Here is a 25,724-nt window from a genome sequence, read left to right as displayed (position 1 = left end):
ATCAGTATAGGCAGCATCCTCTCACTGCTTCTGTGAAGCACTCTCAGAGCTATACACCTTTTCAGAACCCAGGAACTTATCCTAGAGCCTTCATTCAGTAGCTGATGGAAGCAGAAGCAGAAGCAGACAAATACAGCTAAGCACTGAGCCAAATTCCTGGAATCCAGTTGCAGAGAGGGAGAAATGATGAGCAAAGGGGTAAAGACCAGGCTGGAGAAACCCACAGAATCAGCTGACCTGAACAAGGAGGAGCTCATGCACCCCAGTCTGATACCTTGGAAACCAGCATAGGACCGATCTAGACCACTACTCCCCAAAATGTGGTGTTAGTCAGGAGGACTGGGCAGTCTGCTGAGGAGCCTCTGGTAGTGGATCAGTATTTATCCCTAGTATATGAATGGACTTTGGGAGCCCATTCCCCACAAAGGGATACTCTCTCATCCTAGACACATGGGGGAGGGCCTAGGCCCTGCCCCAAATGATGAGACAGTCTTTGATGATCCCCCATGGAAGGTCTTACCCTCCCTGGGAAGCAGAAGAGGGATAGGAGGGGGGGGGTCAGTGGGGGACATGAGAGAGGAAACTGGGATTGACAAGTAAAATAAGATTATTTCTGATTTAAATTTTAAAATATTTTTAAAAATTTAAAACAGTTGTGCAATGGGACCTGCAATCTGATGTCTGTTAGCACTAGGGGCCTGTTTCCCAGTGTACTCCTTCCTAATATAATACACCCCATCCCAGTGGAATCCAGACAAGCATCTTTTCTCATTTTCTCAGAAAAAGATGGCATGTTAACATTGCTCTCAGTCATTCTAGTAGGAGATCACTTGCAGATGTTACGACTGGGAAGATCAACTAGAGGAGGTTGGCTAGTATTAGGTGAGTGCATAACTAGAAGACTCACATGTCCCTTCTTCTAATCATTCTTATTCAAAACAGCAAATGAGTTCTTCCTCTTGACTCATACTGAATCTAAATAGAGATCCAGAAGAGGAATAATTTGCCACGGTCTCAAGACAAAAATGAGCAATGCCAGGTCTTCCCCACTCCATAGCCATACCACACAGAGCCTCACCCTGACCCAACATTGCCTCTGCTATGGAATAATCCTGTACACTGTGAAAATGTATTGCTCTCATTGTTAATAAAGAAACTGAATAGCCAATAGCAGAACAGGATAAGGTTAGGCAGGAGAGCCAAACTGAGACTGATGGGAGAAAGGTAAAGTCAGAAGAGTCACTAGCAGAGACACACAGAGAAGCAAGATGGGCATGCCATACTAGGGAAAGGTACCGAGCCACAGTGCCAAAGCACAGATAGGAAATATGGGTTAATTTAAATGTAAGAATAGCTAGTAACAAGCCTGAGCTATTGGCCACGCATTTAAAACTAATATTAAGACTCTGAGTGGTTATTTAAGAATGGCTGCAGGACAGGAAACTCCACCAACTCCCTCATATTTTGGTAGTTCAACCACAAACTACCTGCTACAAAAGATGAGAAATACAAGCCTCATATCTGGAAATAATTTAGTGATGCTACCATTAGTAACTGCTAATACACTGCACCTTTTCCCATCCACTCCAAGACAAGGATACTTATCTTCAGAGACCCCCTCCCCTAAATGGTCTCCCAAATGTTCTGGAAAAAAAAAAAAAACAAAAAAACAGGAAAGCCTATTTAGGCATCTTTATCCAGAGAAAAAGTTGCCCACTTGCAGAGGTCACATGACTAGGTAAATGCAAGATGGGATAAAAGTGCACCGAAGATTCAAAGCAGTAAGAGGACAGCTCCACTGAACAAACAGCAAAGGAAGTTTCAATGCTGAGCACAGTACTATCTCGAGGATCATACTGGCAGGGACACCCCAGAAAACAAGCCCTCAGCTTTGTTAAGTAACTGGTACTGCTTCTCATATAATCCACTCCCATCACTCTAACACCCCAAACACATTCTAGACCTTAAAACTCACTATAGAAAATATCAAATGCAAAATTTTAATTCCAAACCTTTTTCTACATTTTTTGAGTTTAACGAAGAAAGAAACAACATGAAGGTGGGGAAAAAAAAAAGGAAAACAAAGATCCTTTGATCCTTTGAAGGTATGATACAGGAACAGATCAAGAAAATGCTAAGGACCAATAAGGTATAAAGTACAAGAATACATTTGTCATTTGTAATGACTTTCTTAAAGCTCATTATGATATCTATTTGGAAAAACTAGCAATTTATATAAGACTGTGACAGCATTATGGTTTCATAATCTTTATGCCCATAGAAAAAGTAAAGAAAAAATAAATTATTAAAAATTACAATGCAGTAACTCTGTAAGATTAAAACCTCAGATCATATCAAAGAAAACCAATGAGTAAATAAAATTCTTAAACATTTAGAAAAACTAAAAGGTAACCATCTGATCCTGCTTTTTTCATTTATTTTTATTTTTTGGCACAGGGATAGATACAGTCCCAGCCCTTAAGCATACTAAGAACAATCCCAACCTCATGTGATTCTAGACCGCTAAATTTAAAACTTTAAACTGTATTAAGCAAAGATAAAACTTAATTAATAAATCCCTCAAACACAAGGAAAACAAAAATTCTTAAAGTATTTGTGTTCAGGTGTGTTTCTTGTCTGTCTGAATGAACACCAAGTGCACACAGGTGCCCACAGCAGCCAGAAGAGGAGAGGGCATCTGAACCCCTGGAACTGCAGTTATAGGCACATGTGAGCTACCTGATGTGGGCTGGGAACCAAATTCAGGTCCTCTGCAAGTACACTACACCAGTCCAGCCATGGAAACAAGGATTTAAATACTCTGGCTGCATACTGACACATACCTGTAACTATAACACCCAGGAAGCTGAGTCAGAATGATTGTGAGTCTGTGTCCACCCTAGGTAATACAAGACCCTGTCCATGTACAGGCAGACAATCCTATTAAATGCAACAGGCCACAAACAAAATGAAAATGACATGAAAATGGGAGAGTGATCTCTTAGGAAGCAGGGGTTTGATGGAAAGGAAAAAGGGATTAAAATGATAAGGAGGAAGAATATGATCAAGTACATTGTGTATATGCAACGAAAGTGTAAAAAAAAGTAAAGCAAGTACCCAACACATTGATTCTTACTTATATGTTTAATGACATTCAACTTTAGCCCCCACTGGCTTATATAGTTATTAAGAGAAAAAAATCAATAGGTGTTTTAGAGACAACGAAAACAGGTAACAGGTGGTCAAGTTTCCTGTTAAGCTGCTAGACCTGAATATGTTAATAATTTTAACAACTATATCTACTAAATATATAAGATCACTATTAAAATGGAAAAAATTGAGATACGTAAGAGTAAAAATAAATGCAGTCTTCAAATCCATCACTCAGAGGATGATAAATTACAGGATCTGAGCACCCAATGGTACAAGGTTAGAGGCTATGGTGAGGGTGTAGTGTAGGATAAGGGTGAACAAAGCCGTGTAAAACTGGACTTGAAATGTTTAAGAACAAAAAGGCAAGCACTGCTAGAGAAGAGTAATCAGCAAGGCAGAGTGGCATAAGAAACTGACAGTGAGAGCTGCAGCTTTGAATTAAGTATGATGATGGCTGGTATAAATACATTCTGGAAAGGTGAATGTTAGGAACTGTTTAACACACCTGTACCATTCTGGTTCCCAAACAATTGCCTGAGACTGCATGCATGGCTGCATCCCACCTGTAAGATATACATCCAAACCATTCCTTGTATCCTAATTTCTGAATCCAAGTCCCAAGCTGAGTAAGAGCTTCCTGTGGTCTCACAATGACAAGTCTACAGTAGGGTAAACCTGTCTCTAGAGCTGTTTTAGGAGTGCATGGCATATAATCAGTGAGCAAGTATTTGGCAATTAGTGGAGAGAAGAATAACTAAAACGTTGGGAATATCATAGGATGAGCCCAATTAAGGTTGGAACAAGAAACAGGAGACCTTATCAAGGTGGGGCACCCCAGGACAATCTGCTCTGGATCACTCAATGTGAGCAACCACTTACTAAGAAAAGTTGGAAGTCATTTGTAGTCTGTCATATGCCAGCATATCCCAGAAGCTGTATGAGCACAAATCAAATTGTGGTTAATACACAGAGGGCCCTTGTTTTCACTGCCTGAAGTTTCAAGGACAGTCTTCAGGGTAAGCCTGATACCTGTCACTCTTCCAGCCTGGTATGTGAAGGGGGCTTCAATTTACCTCAGAGCTATGGTGTGATAAAATGAAGTAATGCCTGGTAACAGGGAATATATATTAGCTATCTCATTTATACTTTGATGATCACAAAATGACAGCCAGCAAAATAGTGAACAAGTCCCCAAAACAATATTTTTAATGTTCTTTGGTTGGTTGGGTTTTGTGAACTATTACATAATTAATGGAATTTAGAGTTGACCTGAAAAAAAATAATAAAACTTTTTTTCTGAACTTTCATGCCAAGATTAGAAAAATCATGTTTTATAGCCAATAAATAAAGTTATAAATTGTATTAACATGAGATTAGTAATACTAGTTAAGTATAAAGACTATCAAGCAAAAAGAAAAAAGAAAGAAAACTCTAAAGTCTGGCCATTTACTCTGGGTCTATTGTTTTAAATAAGTATATCCTTTAAGTATAATATATTTCCATTTCACTTTATGAAATTTAACTAAATCATTACAGTTGGCAACAAAAGCAGGAAACCATTTACTTGACCAGCATGGCTATTTTACTCTGATTAATGAAAATTATATAATAGTTTTGGCAAACTACAGAGTGTTCTTTTTAGTCTTTAAGAAGTTACCATGGTACAGACAATTTTGGAAACTGAGAACTTCCACTACCTGACAGCAATCAATTTTGTATTATTTTAGTTCAGTTTCAGAAATGGCTATGTAAGGGTTATCCTCATCTTCATTCACACTCATTAACAACAGATAAAGTGTGTCTAGTATTTGATGGAGAAGCTCAAGTACATGTTACCGTAAAGAAATGATTCTGAGGACTCCAAGCCAAATCACAAATCCTCCCACTGGCCTTTTTGTGTCCAAAGCATACACCAACAAAGGAAAACACAAACAAAAAAACAAAACAAAAACAACCCAAGTAGCACATTAGGAGCCATTTACAGGACATTCTTACATGGAAGTATAACAGAAAACCAAATAAAACCCATACCAGTGTCTCCCTTTAAGGGCCAAAAAAGAAAGTATTCACAAACATCACTATAATGTTCAAAAGATAAAACCCTACACTACCTAGAGCTGGAAAATGAACCCTATGACCACATACTTCCTGGTTTCTGCATTTCATGAAGTCTAAATTTTTAAGGTAATTAACACTTTAAAAAATATTTCAAGCCATTACGTAGAGAAGAGACTTCTAACCTACAATTCTCAAACCAGTAAACTTGACATTATTGATTTAAATAAACTTATTTTAGTAACTTTAGATTCACAAAATAGTTATAGAGATAGTACAGTTAGTTTCTAGACACATTTAATATGTTTCCCCTAAAGGTAATTACAATACACCTGTCAAAACTACAAAATTAAAGCTGTTACATTAATATGAATTAACTATAAACTTTAGCTTTTACCCATTTTTTTCCACTGGTATCTTTTTCTCAGTTTCTATGCACAGTCTAGGGTACCATGTCACATTTAATAATTTTTCAAATGCTGTAAGTTTTGATATATGCCTCACTTCTGTCTATTACCAATATACTAATTATAGTTATTAGACACAATTAAACCCAAATTTTCCTGGAGAATACAATTACTGAGCATTCAGGGGAAATTACAAGAAAATTCATGAAAACATGGTGTTTTTTCTAATGTTCTATCTGAGAGAAAAGCAAACAAATCATTGGGAAAAGGTATGCAACACTGCCTATCTTGCCAAGAACCTATAATACCAAATTACTTAATGTACCAAGAATATCTCTTCAAAAACATGCTGTCATTAACCTATTTTCCAAAACTCTTATAAAATATATAGTACATTTTAAAATTAATTCTGTAATAGAATGTAAGTTAAATTATATTCATTCAGAAAATCTACTTTTATCAAGTACATATAAAAATACTTTCATTTTCCACTTTCACATTTAATTATCTTGTGATATTTATAGTAAGAAAACAAAAGTAATTTAAGAGAAAATGATTGCTTATTACTAATGCAATCTTTACTTTGAAAAGAATAGAACACTTAAGGAATGTTTTATGATGAACAGAGAATGTTCCAGAAAAAAAAAAAAGAAAGAAAGAAATGTCACAATGGCAAACTGGCAAAGGAGGATGCTTTACATTCTTTTCCAAGTGTAACACTGTGAGGATTACTCACAGTCACAAACAATTCACAGGGAGGGCAGAGACCTTTCAGTGGGAAACAGTAACCAAGGGCTCGGTGCTGGTACTATTTGATTTTACTGAGACAGGGTTCTGCTATGTGTCCCAGACTGTGCTACCTTAGTCTCCCACTGCTGGAATTACATGTGTGCGACACATCACAGGTGGGCTCTGGAAATTTCTGAAAATACAAATGCCTGATGGTATTTGTATGTGTCAATATGCCTGAGATGGTCCTAACTTCTGCCCACTGTTGCAGCATCCCATCTCATATTGCCTTACACTGAACTTTTTATTTTCCAACAAGTTTTTTATATACTTGAATTAAAATTAGCCAGGACTTATTTATATACTTTCAGAGTCTGCCATGACTCTGTAGAGTCACATGTAAGACTCAGTTCTCACATGCAATTACATGTAGAACACATTAGCAGTAGCCCACATCTCTGTACCATAACTGACACCTTACTCTCAGACAGTGCCCAATGCTCTTGCAGAAGAGGGGGACGGAATGCCCAATGCTGCTGTGCTGCTTTATGACTAGCTTGAAAAGGACACAAATGGAACAGAAGCAGAGGTGTTTTACACAATACTCAATAAAGTGTAGCTTCACCCAGATCAAGTAAGTTCTAAAAACATTACTCAGCTTTTATTTAAACCATCTTGCTTACACAAAGTGTAGTGATGCTACTTTGCTGGTTCCATAGATAGAAGAAATTCAAAGTTTTATGATGGGAGCTTTCTATCAGTGTCAGATGTGTCAAACCCAAAAATCAGTTAATTACAATAATGGTTTGACTGTTTCGTTTAATTCCTGAAATCAAAGTAAAGCTTCCAGAAGTTCACCCTAAAAACATGAAATACCCCACTTCCCATGTTTGCTTACTAGCATTCAGTTAAAAACAGTCCCAACAACAAAGATAAAGCTACAGTCAATTTTCACCAGTCATAAGGAGTCAAGGTTTAGAAACTAACATGAATCCTGAATTAGTGACTCATTATGGATTTTAGAGTAGTGGTTCTCAACCTGTGGTTTGAATAGCAGATATTCTGCATATCAAATATTTATATTACAATTCATACCAGTAGCAAAAAGTGGTAAGTTTATTGTTGGGGGGTGGGACGTGGGGGGGTTACCATAACGTGAGGCACTGCATTAAGGAGCTGCAGCAGTAGGAAGGTTGAGAACCACTGCTTTTGAGGAACACATTCCTGGGAGGCTATGTCACCTTTTCAACAGCTGATCAAACTGACCACTATTGTTTGTTTTATTTAATGTAATCAACAAAAACATAGCTTAAGTCTGAATGAAGCCTACTCACCACATGTGCTTTTCTCTGTTAAGACACATCCCTGCCTTCTTCCACTTAAGGACACAATACAATACTTTAGTTCTGTATCTGATAGTCATTTTAAACAGCAAAACCATTAATATACCTCAAAACACAGAAATATAACATGAGTAAGCCATATAAAGGCAGTAGTTTATAGTACAAGTCTAGGTGGGAGGTGTATGTTCCATTGGAACCAAGCAACCCAAAATCCAAACTTCGTGCTTCCAAAAGGATCTCAAAGTTATGAATAAATTGTAATAATACAAAGGTTTACGAAGTAAAATCTATAAATAATAAAATCAATTGTCTTTATTTTCATGGTAATAGCAAAATAAACACTGGTGGGGCATGACATCATAACAAAAACAATGTTCTGACTAAATTAAAACAAGTGCAGAGCAGAAGCAAACATGGACCTGGTTCACAAAGAGCTCACAATTCCGTCCACAATTGCAATATAATAAATACCACCATTCAATGGAAGCAAACCGTGAGTTACAACTGCCTCCACAGAAGTATGTGAACTCAATCAAAACTTAAAACATCAACAACGATGCTGAAATAGTACTTATGATACTGATGAAAATACTCATCATTGAAGGATTTGCTTTCATTTCACTATAATTGAGAGTGGGGGATAAGTATGTTTATGTATGTATGTGAGCATCCAAGTGTTGTGAGACAGGTTTCTTTCACTGAACCTGAATCTCTCCATTTTGGTGAGCTCTCAGGATCTTGTCTCTTCCCTGCAACACTAAGACCACAGGCAAGTGAGGCCATGTCCAGCTTCTTATGAGAGTATAGGGGATTTGAATTAAGATCCTTGACCCTGTACAGCAAATGATCTTGGGTCATTTCCAAGCCTTCTTTGAATCTTTAAGAGTCACTTTGTAAAACCATCAAAAGCAAAGACAATTTCCAATAACCACATAATCTAAATCTCAGTTTCATTTTGGAAATTAAGAAAGCTGGAAATGCAGACTAAGTCTCCTTCAAATTCTTTTGCTGAAGTGTTAACTCCCATTGCAATGGCCTTTGCATACAGGTCTTTTGGGGACGGGCATGGAATTAGATTAGGTCACTTATATAAATGAGTCCATATTCAGATTCATTTTTCTCTCTCCCTGCCTCTTTTTCCTTCTCTCCTAAAATCAAGAATATTTACATATTTAAGTGTTTTAAAAATCTAAGTTTATTATAACATCAGTTACTTATAATTAGCTTTGAATTTAGCAGGTACCTCAGTACATAAAAAAAACCTAAAATTATATTTTAAATATTTAAAATTCTGATTTACAGGGCTAAAAATTGAAAACAACCACCAATTTCAAATTTAGTAACCATAAAATACAATTTGGAAACACTCATATTTTATGGAATAATAAAAAATAAGACAATCACACCTTTAACTGCATCATTTTAATATATAAATCTCAACACTTAAGGTTAAGAAACTAAAGATGTAGACATGGTAATCCATACCACAGTCCCAGCACTTGTGAGGCTGAGATAAAAAAGTGATAACTTTGAAGCCAGCCTGAGCTGCACATTGAGACTCTATCTCAAAGTAACAGAAACTGAATGAGACATGCCAACTTTTACTGAGAAATGCACTTATATTTTTTGACTGCTAGGAAATTCAACAAAATAATTTTTAATTGGCTTTAATGAATACATAATATTAGTACTTATAGAAAAAACTTGTTTTTAAGATAAGGTCTTTTTAAAATATTATTATAAAAGAAAATCTTGTAAATAAGTAAAAATATCACACACCAAAATTAACCAAATCCAGAGACCAAATAACTTAATATACAGTTAGAATTGGCATTCAAAATGGAGATACAGATTGTTCATCAATATTTTTAACTAAAAAACAAATTTTAGTAATAAAATTTTTTACTATTTTATAATTCTATTTACTTATAATTTGTGACATAACTTAAAATGAATTTTTCTTCACTTTCTATATGATTAACATAGACAAATAGTTAACCTTGCATAAATAACAATTTATTTGGGATTTGATGCCCAGATGCTGCAGGAGGGCCTCCTTTGGACATAACTAACATTTACCATTAGTTACCTTTAAATTATACAGATCACCTTCCATAATATCTATCTAACCTGGTAAAGGCCTTATTAGAAATGACTAATATTTCTTAAAGAAACTCTTCCTCAAGAGTTTCCCTGCCTCTGTTTCTAGCCAGCCATAAAACAAATGGATAAACACTCATTTAAGAAAATCCACAAAGTCACAGCAAGACCTACTTGTTAACATCTGAACCACAACCTGCCCTCACCTCACTTCTCCTATATTTCCAGTGGTGACCTACTGAATGAGTCCAAAACTCCAGGCAGGCTCAGTTGGCACTGTGACTGCATGAAGCTGTACCCTGGGAAGGCAGACTACTGGTGCTCTCTCCCCTTGTCTTTATGGTAGACTCTAGGGGACAGGCATGGCTGAGAGGACCAGAGCTCCCTCTCTCTAGTAGTGAAGCTGCACACTCAGTGCAGCAGATAGGGAACCCATAGCTTAGCACTCCTGACCCATCTTGATTCCATGCCCAAGTCAAGAATGTGTTTGCTCTCAACAGCCCTGAGAAAGCAGAGACAGCAGAGTCATTCTGGGAGAAGTGGGCAGCACCTTTGTCCCAGTTCTTAAACAATGGTGTAAGCAAGGTTATTCCCAAGAGGGGAGGCAAACTGGAGAAGCAGGCCTCAAGGACAAAGAGCTCAAATACATTGATGGAATGCTAATCAGAAATTCAAAGTGTGCATGATCAGAAATGATTCTCAAATTACATGTCTCCTCCCTTTCTCTGACAAAGTAATTCAAGAAAACAATATGTCTGCAGTTGTGCTAGAGAGATGCCAGTCTTTGATGTTGTATACTTGCTGTCAAATGTGGACAATATTCTATTGCCAGCTCACATCCATAGGGGTGTCTAGAATGAAACACCTAAAGACCAATACAATTATCTATATTTACACATTCTCTTTTCCTATCCCAGTTCCTTCAAAGGGTAGATTATATAAAATACAAATTATAATCATGTACTGTTGCATCTCTCATATATAGCAATTTAATACATGCAGAAGGTAAAATGGAGTTATATATGGAGAGAAGAAATATCTTCATTTCCAACCAACTTCGAGTTGAAAATATTTTGGAAAAGGCTATAGCTATGATAAACATGTACAGACTGTTTTTCTTTGTCATTATTTCCCAAATAAGACAACACAGTAGAATAACTATGCAGCACTTACATGGAATGCAGCCTAGAAATGATTAAGTATACAGAACTACATACATATGATATATATATATATGTACATATATATATATATATATTACACCATTTATTATAATAGACTGGAGCATCCATGGGTTTTGTTTTCTTTAGAGGGTCCCAGAACAAATCCCCAATGGAAACTAAGCAAAGATAAAACAAGAAAAACCATTTTTAAAAAATCATGATATTATCAATTAAAATATCACAAGAATCAAAATGCCACATTAGAAGATACTAATTTTAAAAGAAAATGGTAAAGTTAAAACAAAAGCAAGCAAACAAACAAAGGATATGAGTCCTAAAGGAAACAAATACGAACCATCAGTGCACATAAAGCCCTTTCCACAGCTGTTCCTGTGCTGGGTCTCAAACAACCCTCATTAACTTAAAGAGATTAAAAGTATGAAAGGGTATGGATCCAATAGATTGTGATGGATCCAATGACAGTTATTGTAAGAAAGAATTTTCAGGTATAAATATGCAAATATTTTACAAATAAGGAAAAATAAAAGAACAGATCTGAATAATCAATGGGTTAAAAAGAAATCATAAAGAAAATCAGAAAATACCTTGAATATGCAACATCCCAAAATGGACATTTATGAGACACTCTAGGAAAGTAGTACATAGAAGATAATTATAACTATAATAAAATCTAACTTTTTAAAAAAGAAGCTCCCAGCTGGGTGATGGTGGTGTGTGCATTTAATTCCATCACTAGGGAGGCAGAGGCAGGCAGATCTCTGTGAGTTTGAGACGAGAATGATCTGCAGAGTGAGTTCCAGAACAGCCAGAACTACACAAAGAAAACCTGTCTCAAGAAAAGAAAAAAAAAATGAAGCTCCCAAATCAATAACCTCATCTTCTACTAAAGAAGAATCTAGAAAGACTAAATTAGCCTTGAACAGGCAGGGAAAGAACTAACAAAGTGTAAAGTATAAGCAAATGAAATAGAGACAGAAGAAAATCAACAAGGAAAAAAACAGTCAAAGGATTAGCATCTGGTGATTTTTGTGATCATAGATCATGACAGACAGGAAGATTTATGAGGAGTAAATGACAAAGAGGAGATGAAGAGATAGTTCATCTGTAAAAAGCATGTGCTGCTAGCAGAAGATTTCAGTTTGGTCCCAGCATCCATATCAGGCAGTTCACAACTGCCTCTGACTCCAGCTTCAGGAGGCTCTGACATCTCTAGGCACTTACACTCACATGCACACACCCACACACATACACACACAATTAAAACCAAAATCTTTTTTAAAAGAAAGAAAGAAAAGATACACAAAGAGGGTTCTCAAGGGGTCAAATGAAATGAAGAACTCATGGGGATAATTTGTTCTTGAAAGTATCAGGACGATATACTCCTAAATCCTGATTACTCTGGGACAAATGAGGAACCATGAATCTTTACTAGTTTAAGCCAAACAAAAAACTTTATACTGCTTGCCACTCAAAAAGGGAAATAAGATACAAGTCTAACCAGTAAGAGCAGGCCTTCCAGGAGAGAGAGGAGAGAGAGAGAGGTAGGAGAGAGAGAGAGAGAGAGAGCCTTCTTTTACACTTGAGGGCTTTGATACAAAGATAAAATACCTACAGCTAAAACTGTAGACCAGGTGGGTTCTAAGACAAAAGGCCAAAGATGAAAGGTCGAAAGGTCACTCATCCAAGGTTGTGGAAAGAGAACCAGCCTAACCACAGCTACATAAACTAACTATAAACCAGATATTACAGTTAGATAATCAATATACTTGATCTATTTTCATTTCTGTTGCTGTGACAAATATTCTCATAAAGTAACTTAGGGGAAGGAAGGTTTATCTGACTTACCAGATTATGTTCCCTTATTTAGGGGAAATCAAGAAACTAATCACATCACACCCACAGTCAAGAGCAAAGAGAAAATAAACACATTCTTGCTTGCTTGCTATTTATGCTCAGCTAGCTTTCCTAATTCTTATACAGCCTAGGGAATGCTGCTGCCTAGAATCAAGTTGGGTACATTAATAACACGCACCCCCCAACACACACACACACACACACACACACACACACACACACACACATGTCTATAGGCAACCTGATCTAAATAATTCCTCATAGGTTGTGGGAAGTTGACATTTAAAATTAACCATAATAATCTACCAAACGTCAACTGGACATACAAACACATCACATTTAAACCATAACCTTACATTCCTGGTCTCAAAGGTCTCATGTTTATCTTATAATGAAAAAAAAAAAGTACAATGTTAAAAATCCCCAAAGTCTTTACAAGCCCTAATATAAATGTGCAGAACCTCTTAAAAGTAAGCCCCTGTAAATAAAATCACATATGTAAGCATTCTTATTCCAAAAGGAAAAAAAAAAAATCATTGAGACAAGGGTTTCATATAGGTCAGGCTGGCCTCAGATACTCTTTGTAGCCAAGGATAATCTTGGCCTTCTGGTTCTTTTGTCTCTCCCTTCTGATTGCTGGGATTATAAACCATACCAGCATTGCCCCATTTAAGCCATGCTGGGAATCATGCTAGACAAGCCCTCACTAACTCAGCTATATCTCACCCCCCAAATCAAGAATTTCTGATGCTGACAGTACCTGCTGCTACAGCAGCTACTGAACTCAGTTACTCTTCTTAAAAGGGCCTATTTTAGACTTTTATTGTTTATTTTCTGCATTCCACTGACTTTAATGATGAAGCCATACCAATTTCCAAGTTGGTTTCATTTTTCAGACTCATGACACACATAGTTTACTGATGGGATCTTTAACTCCAAAGAACATTTTGAAAGCCATATAATTTATTAAATAAACCACTTCTGTGTTTTCTAATCTGCTCAAGGAAAATCAATTTCAATGACACCTGTGAAATAACATCCCTGATTCATATCAAATCAGAAAAATCAACACCATGGCCACATAAGCACCAGAAAAAGCATGTTTAACACAGTAAAAAAAAAAAAAAAAAAACCCTAGAAATGATGCTTATGCGAGCAGTCTCATCACAGTCAAAGCTGGCTAACCTGTAAGACAGCTTTTAAGGTCAGAAGCATGCATCCTATAGAAATTTAGAAAAATTAATTCTGAATCACCCAACAGGAGCCAGTCCATCAACATCTTGTGACACTGAGCTGAAGTCTACCATCTGAGCTCTACCAAGTCAGGAAACATGTTTCCTTTGGAAAATACAATCCCTCTGTCCCACCACTAGCACCAAGTCCCAGGGGGACTGCACCTAGTCATGGGCATCCCATCTCACTTCCTAGCTCAATGTGTCAGCCTCACTGAACTTCTCCCTGTAGGGTCTTCTCACTAAGACACTCATGTCAGAACCATTCCCTTCCTGCTTTTGGAGGTGACCTCCACTTAGCTCTCTGATCTCAGCCAAAGCCTCCTCAGGAATGCTATCCAGGGCTCCTCACTGAGTTGTTTACTTACTCCCGCTGAAGGTGTTCTCACTCCCACAGCATGTATCATACTTGAGTCAGTCTCACCCTTGAGCTCCACTATGTGAAGGATTCATTTAACACAAAACTTGTAATACTGTTTGGCATTTTGAAGATGCTTAATATGTTTGTTTATATGAAAGGATTTTCATGAGAAAACCCTATTTTTAATGCTCTTTAAATTTAGTCTGTTGAATTTTTAACCTGACATATGATAGCTGCTAAGGAAGGAAGTGATTTTCTAATGACTTCTCCACTCTTGAATTTATTCCTAGAAATTTTTTTGGGGTGAAGACTTTGAGTCCCTTCCTCATTGCTGGTTTATAGTCACGTAAGCAAGTATTCAAATTCTAACAAACAAAAGTATATTTTCTATACTAAGCTGATCCCTTTCTTACAGGTAGAACCATTAATGCACATGATATTTACTAAAAGCAACAAAATCCCAATCTCTAGATGTGTACCTCTAGGTATGATTTTCCTCTTGATCTTAATAACCATATTTCCAGCTGCCAACAGTTTTACCTGGGTATCAATAATCATCCATGTTAAGTCATGTGTCATGACGTCAATCATTTTCAATGTCAAATAATGTTCCATTGCATAGATACTAACATTCTGTTCATTCAACAAGTCACTCATTAGTAAACAAATTTGGGTGGGCTATACTCATAGCTACTAATGATAACATCACTAGGACTTTTAAATTACAAGTTTTATGTGGTTGTGTGGTTTTATTTATCATAAGGAACTACATGATAACAGAATTCCTAGGAAATCGCTTGCTACTCCAGAGCAGCAAGCAACCTGAATAGATTGGAGCCCATGTTAAAAACCAAATCTGTAATCCCAGCACTCCTACTTCAAGGTAAGAAGTGGAGACAGGAGAATCCACTGAAAGCTTGGGGACCAACTAGCTTGCGGTATGCAGCATAGCAACAGAAAGCAAAAGAGAGAGTCCCTGCCTCAGGATGGGTAGAAGGTGAAGCCTGACTCCAGAAAGTTGTCCTCTGACCTAGCACACAAGCACACATAAAAAGAAACTATTTACATTTTCTCTTTAGTCTGAAAAGCCTAATAAATCAGAACATAAATCTTGGCCAGGCTTTACTTATGCTGTATAAATATGTTACAATAGCTCCATTAAATATAAAAACAAATTCCATCTCTGGAAAGTTAAAAAAAAGTATTTCATACTAATACTGTTTCCAAACTATACCTTGTTTCTTTTATTGTAAACTATGCAAAATACTGCTTAGGATTAATAAAGAATATACTGAGGATGGATGGAGCCCATGTTCTGTATTTAGGACTACATTAATTTTTGTTGTATGAATTTAGTAGGAAAAGGGCAGTGAGGCAAAGTACTGTTAGGAAGGTACACCACCTTGTGCCAAGTACCCTCTGCACAGTGATACAGAACTGCAGGGTGAACTGCCATTTTTGGCAAGCTTCATGCCTAAGAATTAAAAAGGTATAAGCTAGGCTGGGAGAGTATGGCCTAGGGTGACCCCAGAGATGTCCAGGTGCAAGAACGGCAGTGTCTCAATTCAATCTAGGGCTCTTTCACACTGTGAATTTGGGCACTGGGGGTTTTGGGGAGTTGCTTCAAGATTCAGAGGGCAACTCAAACACTAAATTATGAAGACAAGTTTTCTGAAAATTGAAAAACATAAAAGGTCATAAAACAGATCTGGAAGAAGTTGTAGCCAGGAAGACCATATATATCAGATCTAAAAGACAAGGTGAAGAAAGACTGGGAAAATGAATAATGAAGCTGGGAAGGGGTAGAGTAAAAACAGGAAAGGGTGCGGTGCATGGCAATGGTCTGGGTCAGGTCTCTATGCACAAAGAAGAATGCCTATTGTGCAGTAGGTGTGTCTGCTTAAAGGAGAGGTGGCAGCTAGGGCTTCTTTACCCACAAGCACTCAACTGCATGAGTCAGAACTCTGGTGGCCTCCTTTGAAGGCCACCATCTCTTATCTTTCTCACTCTCTGAGTTCCTTAATCCCTATTGCCAATCATTTCTCCAAAAAGCAGCAAGTGTTAGCCTTCAGAGAAGTGACAGATCTTGTCATGCTTCTGATTCAAACCTCCCAACGGTTTCCCCAAGGCACAGTAAAATCCTAAATCCTTTCAGTGGCTCTAATTACCATTTCTCTTTGCACACACTCCCCAATGCCAGGGCTGCTTCAAGGCTTCACAGAAGTCAGTCCTGTCTCCTAACCTTGGGATGTCCATGAAGATGTCCATGTACTGTTACGCCCCTGGATACTGTCCAGTGTCTGTTCACAAGTCATGTCTTCCAAGAGCCTTTTTTGTAATTACATTATTTAAAATCAGCATCTGTACCACTCTATCCCTTCCCTCCTTCATTTTCCTTTGTAACATTTAACATTTGCAATTATATATGTGCATGAATATAGTGTATATTCTCTCTCTCTCTCTCTCTCTCTCTCTCTCTCTCTCTCTCTCTCTCTCTCTCTCTCTCTCTCACACACACACACAATTTACCACAGAACTAATGTCTATCAAGACTGAGACTGTTTCTATCCCTGCTTTGACTTAGTTAGGCAACAACACTATCTAGAACAATATCTGATAGATAAATGCTTAATAAATACATAAGGATGAATGAAAGAACAAACCAATTTAAGCTCCCACTTCTTTTCTCTATTTCCCTATATATTTCCTTCTCATGCATTAACCATGTTTGCAGCTTCATGCCTTGTTCAACAAAACTTAGGTTTTGCCCACTCCCTGGCCTTAAATGTTCAACTTTGCTTGGCTGGTTCCTCTACTACACACCTAAGTATCACACCCAACCTGGATATCAATGTCACAGAAAGCCTCAAGCAGGAGTGGGGAACACAAATGCACAGCTCCCCACCTGGTGTCCTTTTCACAGCTGTTCATCAATTCTTTCTTAGGTTTCAATCAGGTCCTTCTCTTACTTCCCACAGAATCAATTCCAAACTTCCACCCCCTTTTCCAAGCTTCATTTAGCAGATTACATCACCTCTATAGAAACAAAGGAAAGGTTATTGGGTCAGACTCCCTTGGTTTCCTCCTTCCCTAAACAACAAGCTTGTAAGAATCCTCACTTCCTTCCTGGTAGCACCGAGGAAGCAATGACAGCACCTGTCACTTCAACCAGTGGAACTCAAGCCATCTGTCCTTTTAGACATTTGATGACATTTACCCACTTACCCCTCTATACCGTCTTTCTCTCTTCTAACCCTCTAATGAGTATGTATCCCTAAAGTGCTCGATACACAAACACAAGGATCTAAATTAGATCAAAGAGCACCCCCACCACACCAGCCAAAGAAGGTGGGGTTTGCCTAATTTCCAGAGTTGAGGAGACAGAAACAAGTAGATCCTTGTAACTCTTTGTTCTGCCAGCCTAACAGAATCAGCCAGCTCCAGGCTGATTAGAGATTAGAAATCCTATATGAAAAAAACAAGTTTAACAAACTTTGGTACAGTCCCCTAGGATTCATATGGTAGAAGGAGAGAACCAAATGCAAGCTGCCCTGTTCTATAGGAAAGAAGAAGGCAGGGAGAGAAAGGAGAGGGTGGGGAGAAATCAAGGTAGATACAATATCCAAGGTTGTCCTCTGGCCTGTGCACATGTACCCACACACACACATATGTACATACACAAGAAGTTACATCAAAACCTTATTTTTTTTTTCTTTTCTAAAATGTCCTGTAAGTTTACTTTAATATCAACACAGGGAGGAAAAAAAGCTCTAACTAAAATATATTACTATAAGGATCAATTCAGGAAAACAAATGCTTTATAGTAGCTACAACAGTCATAGACAGGTTTTCATTTCATTCTGAAGAAACATTATAAATAGCTGAAATAATATAGTGTTATATAACATAATAATCATGATTTTTGAAATTCACAGATATTAAAATGATCATGCCATGTAAAAATCATGCAATAAAGTCATTAAATTTCTAAGCCATTGATAAATAATGGCTAGCTAACTTTCTGAAAGTAGTCAATTCCTATAGCATCTCTAACAAAAGCAAAACTAACAAGCTTTTAGATCCGTATGTAACTGTGTATCGATAAAGACTGATTTAGGTGGGTACAAGATACAAAATATTCTCTCAAGAAAGGAAGTAGACAAAAAGTAATGTAGTCTTCCCAGAATTTTTAAATAACTAAGTATTTCCCAAAATAACATGTCATCTTTAAATATTCTACAAAGCAGCCTGTCTCTCAAATACAAAATAATTCTGAGACTGATAATGGGAAAACATCTTATATTTGTCACACACATTTTTTTTTGAGTTTCAAGAGAAAAGCAAAACCACAAATATGTTGTATTAGCACAATCACTATCATTAATATTCTAACATAAATGTCAATAAAGAGTACATATTCTTCAAGAAAGGAAGATTGTCCTTTGAAACAGGTAATCACAAAACTGGTTTCAAAAGTCTATTCAACATTTCTACCTCATGTATTCAGTTGAGAATTTCAGCCAGTCAGCAACTGCCTTGTTTGGAAACCTCCTCAAAGCCAGTCAATCTTCAAATTCCAAGTTTAAAGTCAGCCAATCCTCCAATTATGTCACCTTTGAAAGTAAGCCAGTTTTAAAATGCCATGCTTCCTTGGAAAGCTGGGAGGACTGTGTTCTCTGTTGCTTAAATAATAAGCAAACCCAGCTTTGCTTTAGCTCTATTTGTATAGTGATCTCTTCATGTCATAGTACAGCAAGTATCATGGCAATTTGAATCTTAATTTTTTCTTCTTGGGAGTAAGAAAAGATATTTGTTATAATAAGTAATCCAGTTTCATAAAAGGCAAAACTCTTTAAGACCTTTTAAGTATAATTATAGAATCCTCACTCACAACTCTCCCCACCCTTAAAACTTACAATCTCATAATCAATGGTCCCAACTCCAGTCAATGAAGGTAATATATAAAATATTAAAACATCTGACCACTAAAACTTATACCAGGAATCAACTGCTATAAAACAATCTTCAAACAAAATAACTGCTGAAATGTTTTTTAGGTAGATCTTTTATCTAATGAAAATGATGGCTCAGCTTGGTTTTTATAAAATGTAAAAATCTTTAATCCCTGTACTGGGGAGGCAGATGTAGGTGGATCTTTGTGAGTTGGAGGCCAGTCTGCCTACAAAGCAAGCTTCAGTACATCCACAGCTTTTATAAAGAGAAACCCTGTCTCAACATTGCCCCCACCCCAAAAAAAAGTGCTAAAATATAAAAGTCAAAAGTCTCATACTGTATTTATTTGGGCAAGCTGATAAACTCTTATTTATAATTTAGGAAATAAGTAACTATCACCAGCTCCCAGAACCTCACAAAATGAAATCCTCATTAAACTAGGTAAGTCTGCCTCAGAAGGAAAACACAATAATGCCAGACCCTCACTCTGTCGTCAAGTGTGTCTGCGGATTGGGGACTCAGCATAGAAATACCTCAAATCTGACAAGAAACATGGCTAGTCTTTCTATCTCTTTTTTGAATGTGAGCCGCACTACCAAGAATACTAGACACCGCGATTCAAGGAGGCACAAACGGGAGTCCTATCCCAAACATGAATCAGACTAGCAAAATGACTGCTCCCACAGACTTCCTCACCTAGGGACAGGAAAATACAGCTCAAGTTGTATTTGTAGACTGCATTTGGACTTAAGTCTTCTCAAGAATGAAATTCTAAATACCACATCTTGTTACCATATAGTTTAAAAAACTCAGGAAATCCCTACTAAATTCAAATATGGGCAGGATCACAACACTGACTTTACACAAGTGACTGGAGTGGCAACATCAGTGTAAGTCTATGTGCCAAGAGACCATTGTAGTCAAAGTATAGATTCGGTGAATTTAAAAGTTGTAAATCATGTCCTGGAAATATCTGGAAAGACATATAACTCAGTGGAAAGAGTCAAAAATGCACATTAGAGTTTAGAGACATTGCTAGATGACAATATTTTAAGCCAGTTCCTTCTCTATAAGACAGACATAATAGCTTCATGTCACAGGGCTCTTAGGAAGATGAACAGGGTAACAGCAATAGGTAACTTTAAAGGAGCCCTAGGTTTTTAGACTTAATTCCAAGTTCACTTTGCTTTTTGTCATTAAATTGTTCTAGCACATAGGACAAATCATTTAACCTGTAGTATTTTCTTATCTGTCAGATTATGAAAATAACATATGCCCAGTACATCTTACAGATACTGCCAAAAATCACATATGAAAACTCATACAGAAAAGAGTTTTGAAAAATTAACAAATACATAACTGAAGTAGGTAATTCAGTATTTATAAAACATGAAAGAAATTTGGGGCTGAAGAAATGCTCAGCAGTTAAAAGCACAGCTGCTTTTGGGTTTGGTTCCCAGCACCTACATGGTACTCACAACCATCTGCAACTCCAGTTCTGGGGGTATTCAATGTCACCTTCTAGCTTCCATGGACAAGTGTGCATACATATAACACACAGATAAAACACTCATATACATAAAATAAGTAATGTCTTTAAAAACCTACATTGAAACAAGAAAGAAAAGAGACAGAGGTATGAATGAAAAGCAAGTATTATAGTTTTGTGCTTAAATATCTTTTAAAGGTTCATATGCACAAGGTTTGGTGGCCAGCCTGCCAGACTGGGACTTTTAGGAGGTGGGGCTTACTCAGACCTCTCCTATTCTAAATTCCTCCCCACAGGTGCTACCGCAGGCCCAAAACAATGAGGCCAGATGTTCACAAATCAATCTTAAGGAGCTCATTAACAGAGAAGTAAAATACTGATGTGTGGAACTTTGGCAGGACACACTTATAAATGGTGGAACCCTGCCTAAGTATTTCACACGTGGCCCCTCCATTGCCCTCTGTTATGCAAGCAGCAACATTTCAAGCCAGTTCCCTGATTTCACTAGTGAGCTCTGTCAACACTGAGGTAACAGAACTGGAGAAAGTCATCACTCCACAGAGATAGTCAAAATCAGAAGTTTTCATTTGGTAAAAATTTTATCAGTGCCAAATAAAACTAATGCAAATTTAGTAAAATATGCAAGACTTTGAGTAGTTCTTTTGTTGAAAAGGACTCTTGGGGAGCTTCCAATCCATCAGGCAATTGTGTAGGCCCTCTTTTGCTCCTTTGCCCTTTTCACACCCCATCTCTCAAGTGTGGGGCAGGGGGAAAAGGGCGTGGGAAGCCAGAATGAACTAATCAGCATGTATTTATGTATTCATTCTACTCTAAATCTATTCCCACAGGTTTTTCCTAATGCTATGCACCTCCAGAAAGAGAACCATGTTTATTCATCTCATCTCCAAATTCCCCAAACCTAACCAATACCCTTCATATAAAGTCACCCTTACCAGCTCTGAATGCCAGGCAACAGAAGGAGACTAGAGACAGAAATGTAAGAGACAGAAATCTCATCCACACTGAACCCGAACTATGGAGATGAGAGACAGAAGAATGGACGTTAGTGGCAGACATCCAATCAAATAAGGAAGATCCAGCTAGCATAGTCCTACCTATGCTTCCTTCTCTTGCCTCTTACTACCAACCAAGAATTAAAAGAACAAAAACAGTCGGTCTTTTCAAAAATATGTGCATTTCCATCCCTGACCATAGTCATTTCATACACATTCAACATGTTATATGAGATAGTTACAGAGATTAACCTGTATGAACTGCAAAGCCAGAGTACTCTAACACTCACAAACCCATGGCAATGAGTTGAGACTTGAGATAATCAGAGGCCTTGCCCTACTAGATAACTTAAGGCAGTTCTCTGTGCATCCATTTCCTCATCTGCAAAATGGAAACAGTAAGTTCTTAGTACTGTTTTAATTATTAAATGAATGTATGTAAAAATACTTAAAACTTTGCCTGGAATATAGTTCATATATACATTATGCTATTATTATTTTTACTAGTACTCATCATTATTATATTTAACAAGCATCTAAGACTTTTATTTTTCCTCCCAAACCTGTAATCTCATAAAATAGCACCACTATTCTCCTAGTTCTTCTACCCTAACCCTAAAAAGTTATTACTTCTCCCTTCTCCTAGCCAGTAAGTCTTGTCAACAGAGTTCCACCTCTTAATGTCACCTCCACAGGTGCCTCTACTAGTCCAAGGTATCACACCATCTCTTTTCTCAAGGTAAGACAGCAACAGCCTCATCCCTCCTCATTTTCATGGCCCCTCCACCACTCCATGACTCTACAGTTAATTCTCTATGAAGTAAAGTAGGAAAAAGATACCATTCCCATAATGGTACTGTCTTGTGTTTTTTGTTTTCTAATATACTCAGGAGTAACATGTTTACTTTGACACAGGCTCCAAGAACCCACCAGAGTCTATCAGATGTTTCAAGGTTACATGTCAACACTTCTTTCTCCTTCCTTATAATGCTCTGAGACACAATAGTCATTTGGAACAGTCTCTCAAATCAAATGACCTAAATTCAAATGGTAAAAAGTTATAGCAGTGCCAAATAAAACTAGTGCAAATTTAGTAAAATATGCAAGACTTAGAGTCTCTTTAGCTTTTAGCTTGAGTAAACATCTAACATGTGCCTGTTTCCTCATCTATAAAAATGGAGGTAGTTTTTTTTTAGCTTAAAAGGTTATTATACAGCTTTCAGTGTTTAGCGCTGTGCCTTGCATATGGCAAATTTTCCAGGCCAGGTGGTAATACTCTCTCCATCCACCACTTCCAGGTGGAAACTGAACCCAGGGCTAGAGCTTGATAACTAAGCTTCATATTCTATAGTCCTATTTTTACCCAAGCTTGCCCTAGACTCTACCTGCAGCCAAGGCTGTCTTGAACTTGTGCTTCTCCTGACATGGCCTCCCAGGGAGCTTGAAAGCCACTAGCTGGGCTCCTGCTGGGCTCATACCCTGTCTCAGAACGACTCAACTGCCCCCTTCTTTGAATGGTCATCCCTGAGAGACTATTTTAAACAACTTCCACTGTTCCTTCATCATCCTCATACCTCACTTCACTGAACTCACCCCTATGTGAAACAATTTTACGTGCCTATTCCTTGTTGTCTATTTCTCCACTGTAAATGAACTCTGCTAGGGTGCAGACTCTGTCTTCTTCACCTTTGCCACTTGACTAGTTCTGACTCAGAACCTGACTTCTGAATGCAGTATCTCATCTTGGGTGGGGGCTGATGCAAATAACATACCATACTTGGAAGGCTGCCTGTGCTCTTCATCATGGTCTTATTTGATCCTTGTAAAAGTAACAAAAGCTACACCATCATCTCCCATTTAGAGACAGAGTTTAGAGAAACAAAAAGGTTCCAAGACCTAGATGACTTGTCTCTGGAAAGTTATTAACTTAACTAAACTCAGAAGCCCTGCTTTGATTCAAAGGGCCCTCTGTAAGGATGTAACACCCTCTACTAACTTCTCAGAAATGTGGCCTCTTAATCCACTGTATAAATCCACCCTAGGATGTGTATATTCCCTTCAAAGTTCCTGACAAGTTCTTGTCCCAGTTTTGAGAGGTGTTACAGTGTTGTGACTAACTCTTCGGTAAGGCAAGAGTTAGCTAAATCCTATAAGCATACAAGTTGACTACTCTATCTACTTGTGTTGAATATAATCTTCTAGTTCTGGGCTGCTAAAAACATGTTCTGTAAAACCAGATGGGGAGGAACAACATATTGCCAAGATCTCTGTGATAGTGATACTAGTTATTATTTCTTGATCCCAGATCAATCAATACAATAGCTGAGATACCTTCAGGTTCAAAAGTCATGATCAGATGGGTCGGGGTAGGAGGTGTGGGAAGGAGGCAAAGCCCTGAGAAAGATCCTTACATATAAATGGGTTATCATATTCCTCAGAACAATCAATATTTTCATGAGCGTTGTGTAGGATTGCATAGCTTGGGTGAGCTCACAGGGTCTCAACGCATTGTGGCCCTATGGAAAGGAAAATAAGAGAAGCTGGAGGCAACACAGCATGTAGTTGTCATCAGCCACCTGGGCATCTGCAGAATGCCAAAGGAAGATGGGCAAAGGGCTGCTAGTCTTTGAAGGGACTCTCCATCCCAAGCTGACCAAGCATGTCCTACTGCAAGATGAGAAGGGGACTGGGACTGTAATCTCTTTATCAACGATTTTTAAGGAGGGCCTAGCCAGTTCCCCGTTCCCAGGCCTTAATCACCCTCTCTTAGCTGTCACAGGCCAGCGGGAAAGGTGCTGGCCGGACTCAGGAGCCGCCTCGCCTCCACAAGCCGGCGGTGACGGGAGGGCGCGCTCCCACTTGGGGCGATCACCGGCCCGGCGTCACGTTCGGTGGCTCCCGGGTCTCCCGAGGCTTCCCGGTGCCCGCGGCCAACACCGCGATCGTGACAGCGAGCGGCCCTCGGGTCCCGCGAGCCCCGCAAGCCAAGCTGCTGCAGGATCCTCGCAAACTTACAGTTTTCCTACTGCGTACGCGTCACGGCGGGGTGACGTCACGGGCGGCGTTCAACGAGGTCAGCCCGCGGGCGCGGCGCTCGGGCCCAGGCCCCGCCTCCAGCCACAGCCAGCGACGGGAGACGCCCCGTCCCGCCCTGCCCGGACGGCGCGCAAGCGCACACGGCTAGCTGCCGCGTGCCCGTGGGCTTCGCGGGCAGGCGCGCCCAGGTGGCCACTCTTCATCTTCACACAGCCCCTGGGGCGAGAATGCGAGGACGAGAACAAGCCAAACGAATTCTCGCCCGTATTGGAGCGGGAAAAAAGGGTTCTTACGTAGTTCTTCCGCAGACACTGCCTTCCTCCTCTCACCTGGCCACTAAAACTTCTACACGTTTGGTAACAGACACTTGATGTCCACCAGGGACCTACGGGTTCTCCGCCCGGGTCACAAGGGCAACTCTCCCATGGGCCTTTGCGCTGTCCCACTTCTGCCCCCCCAGCCCCTCCCGCCGGCGCCCATCTAGACACGCCCACCAAGAGCAGGCCACGCCCGCTCCAGCTCAACCAGAGCGAGCCCCGCCTACGCACGGCCCGCCCACGTCCGGCTAAGCCCCGCCCTCGGGACCCGCCCTTCCGGCTCCGGCTTGTCGAGTCTACTGTTGCGGAGCGGCCCCTCCCTCCCAGTGCACTGTCAACTTTCCTCTGCTGGAGGAATTTCTTTTACTCTTCCTACTGCATTTCCCTTTTTGGCCCAAGGAAACCTTTTACAAGTCACCTGTTAAGTTTAAAAAGTAGTGACCCGAGTAAACTTTCCATCCTCCCCCGCAGGTGACGAAAACCCGACCGTCTAGCTCT

The 25,724-nt window shown here is 38.8% G+C and overlaps 1 protein-coding gene across 4 annotated transcripts in view; it reads right to left on the bottom strand.

Moving 5' to 3' along the window:
- The window catches only part of Znf438 (zinc finger protein 438), a 127,510-nt gene extending 102,169 nt beyond the window's left edge, over nt 1–25,341 (bottom strand). For 2 of the 4 annotated variants that reach the window (XM_051205644.1, XM_051205647.1), the window contains exon 1: nt 24,889–25,036. The gene's annotated coding sequence lies outside the window, so the exon portion shown is untranslated. The other 2 variants (XM_051205646.1, XM_051205645.1) reach the window with 2 other exon arrangements.
- Between the last annotated feature and the right edge of the window lie 383 nt (nt 25,342–25,724).

This window comes from Phodopus roborovskii, unplaced genomic scaffold (genome assembly GCF_943737965.1).
Source record: "Phodopus roborovskii unplaced genomic scaffold, PHOROB, whole genome shotgun sequence".
NCBI lineage: Eukaryota > Metazoa > Chordata > Mammalia > Rodentia > Cricetidae > Phodopus > Phodopus roborovskii.
The sequence above is the reverse complement of the archived record's forward strand: the minus strand, read 5'-3'. Positions and strand labels throughout refer to the sequence as shown.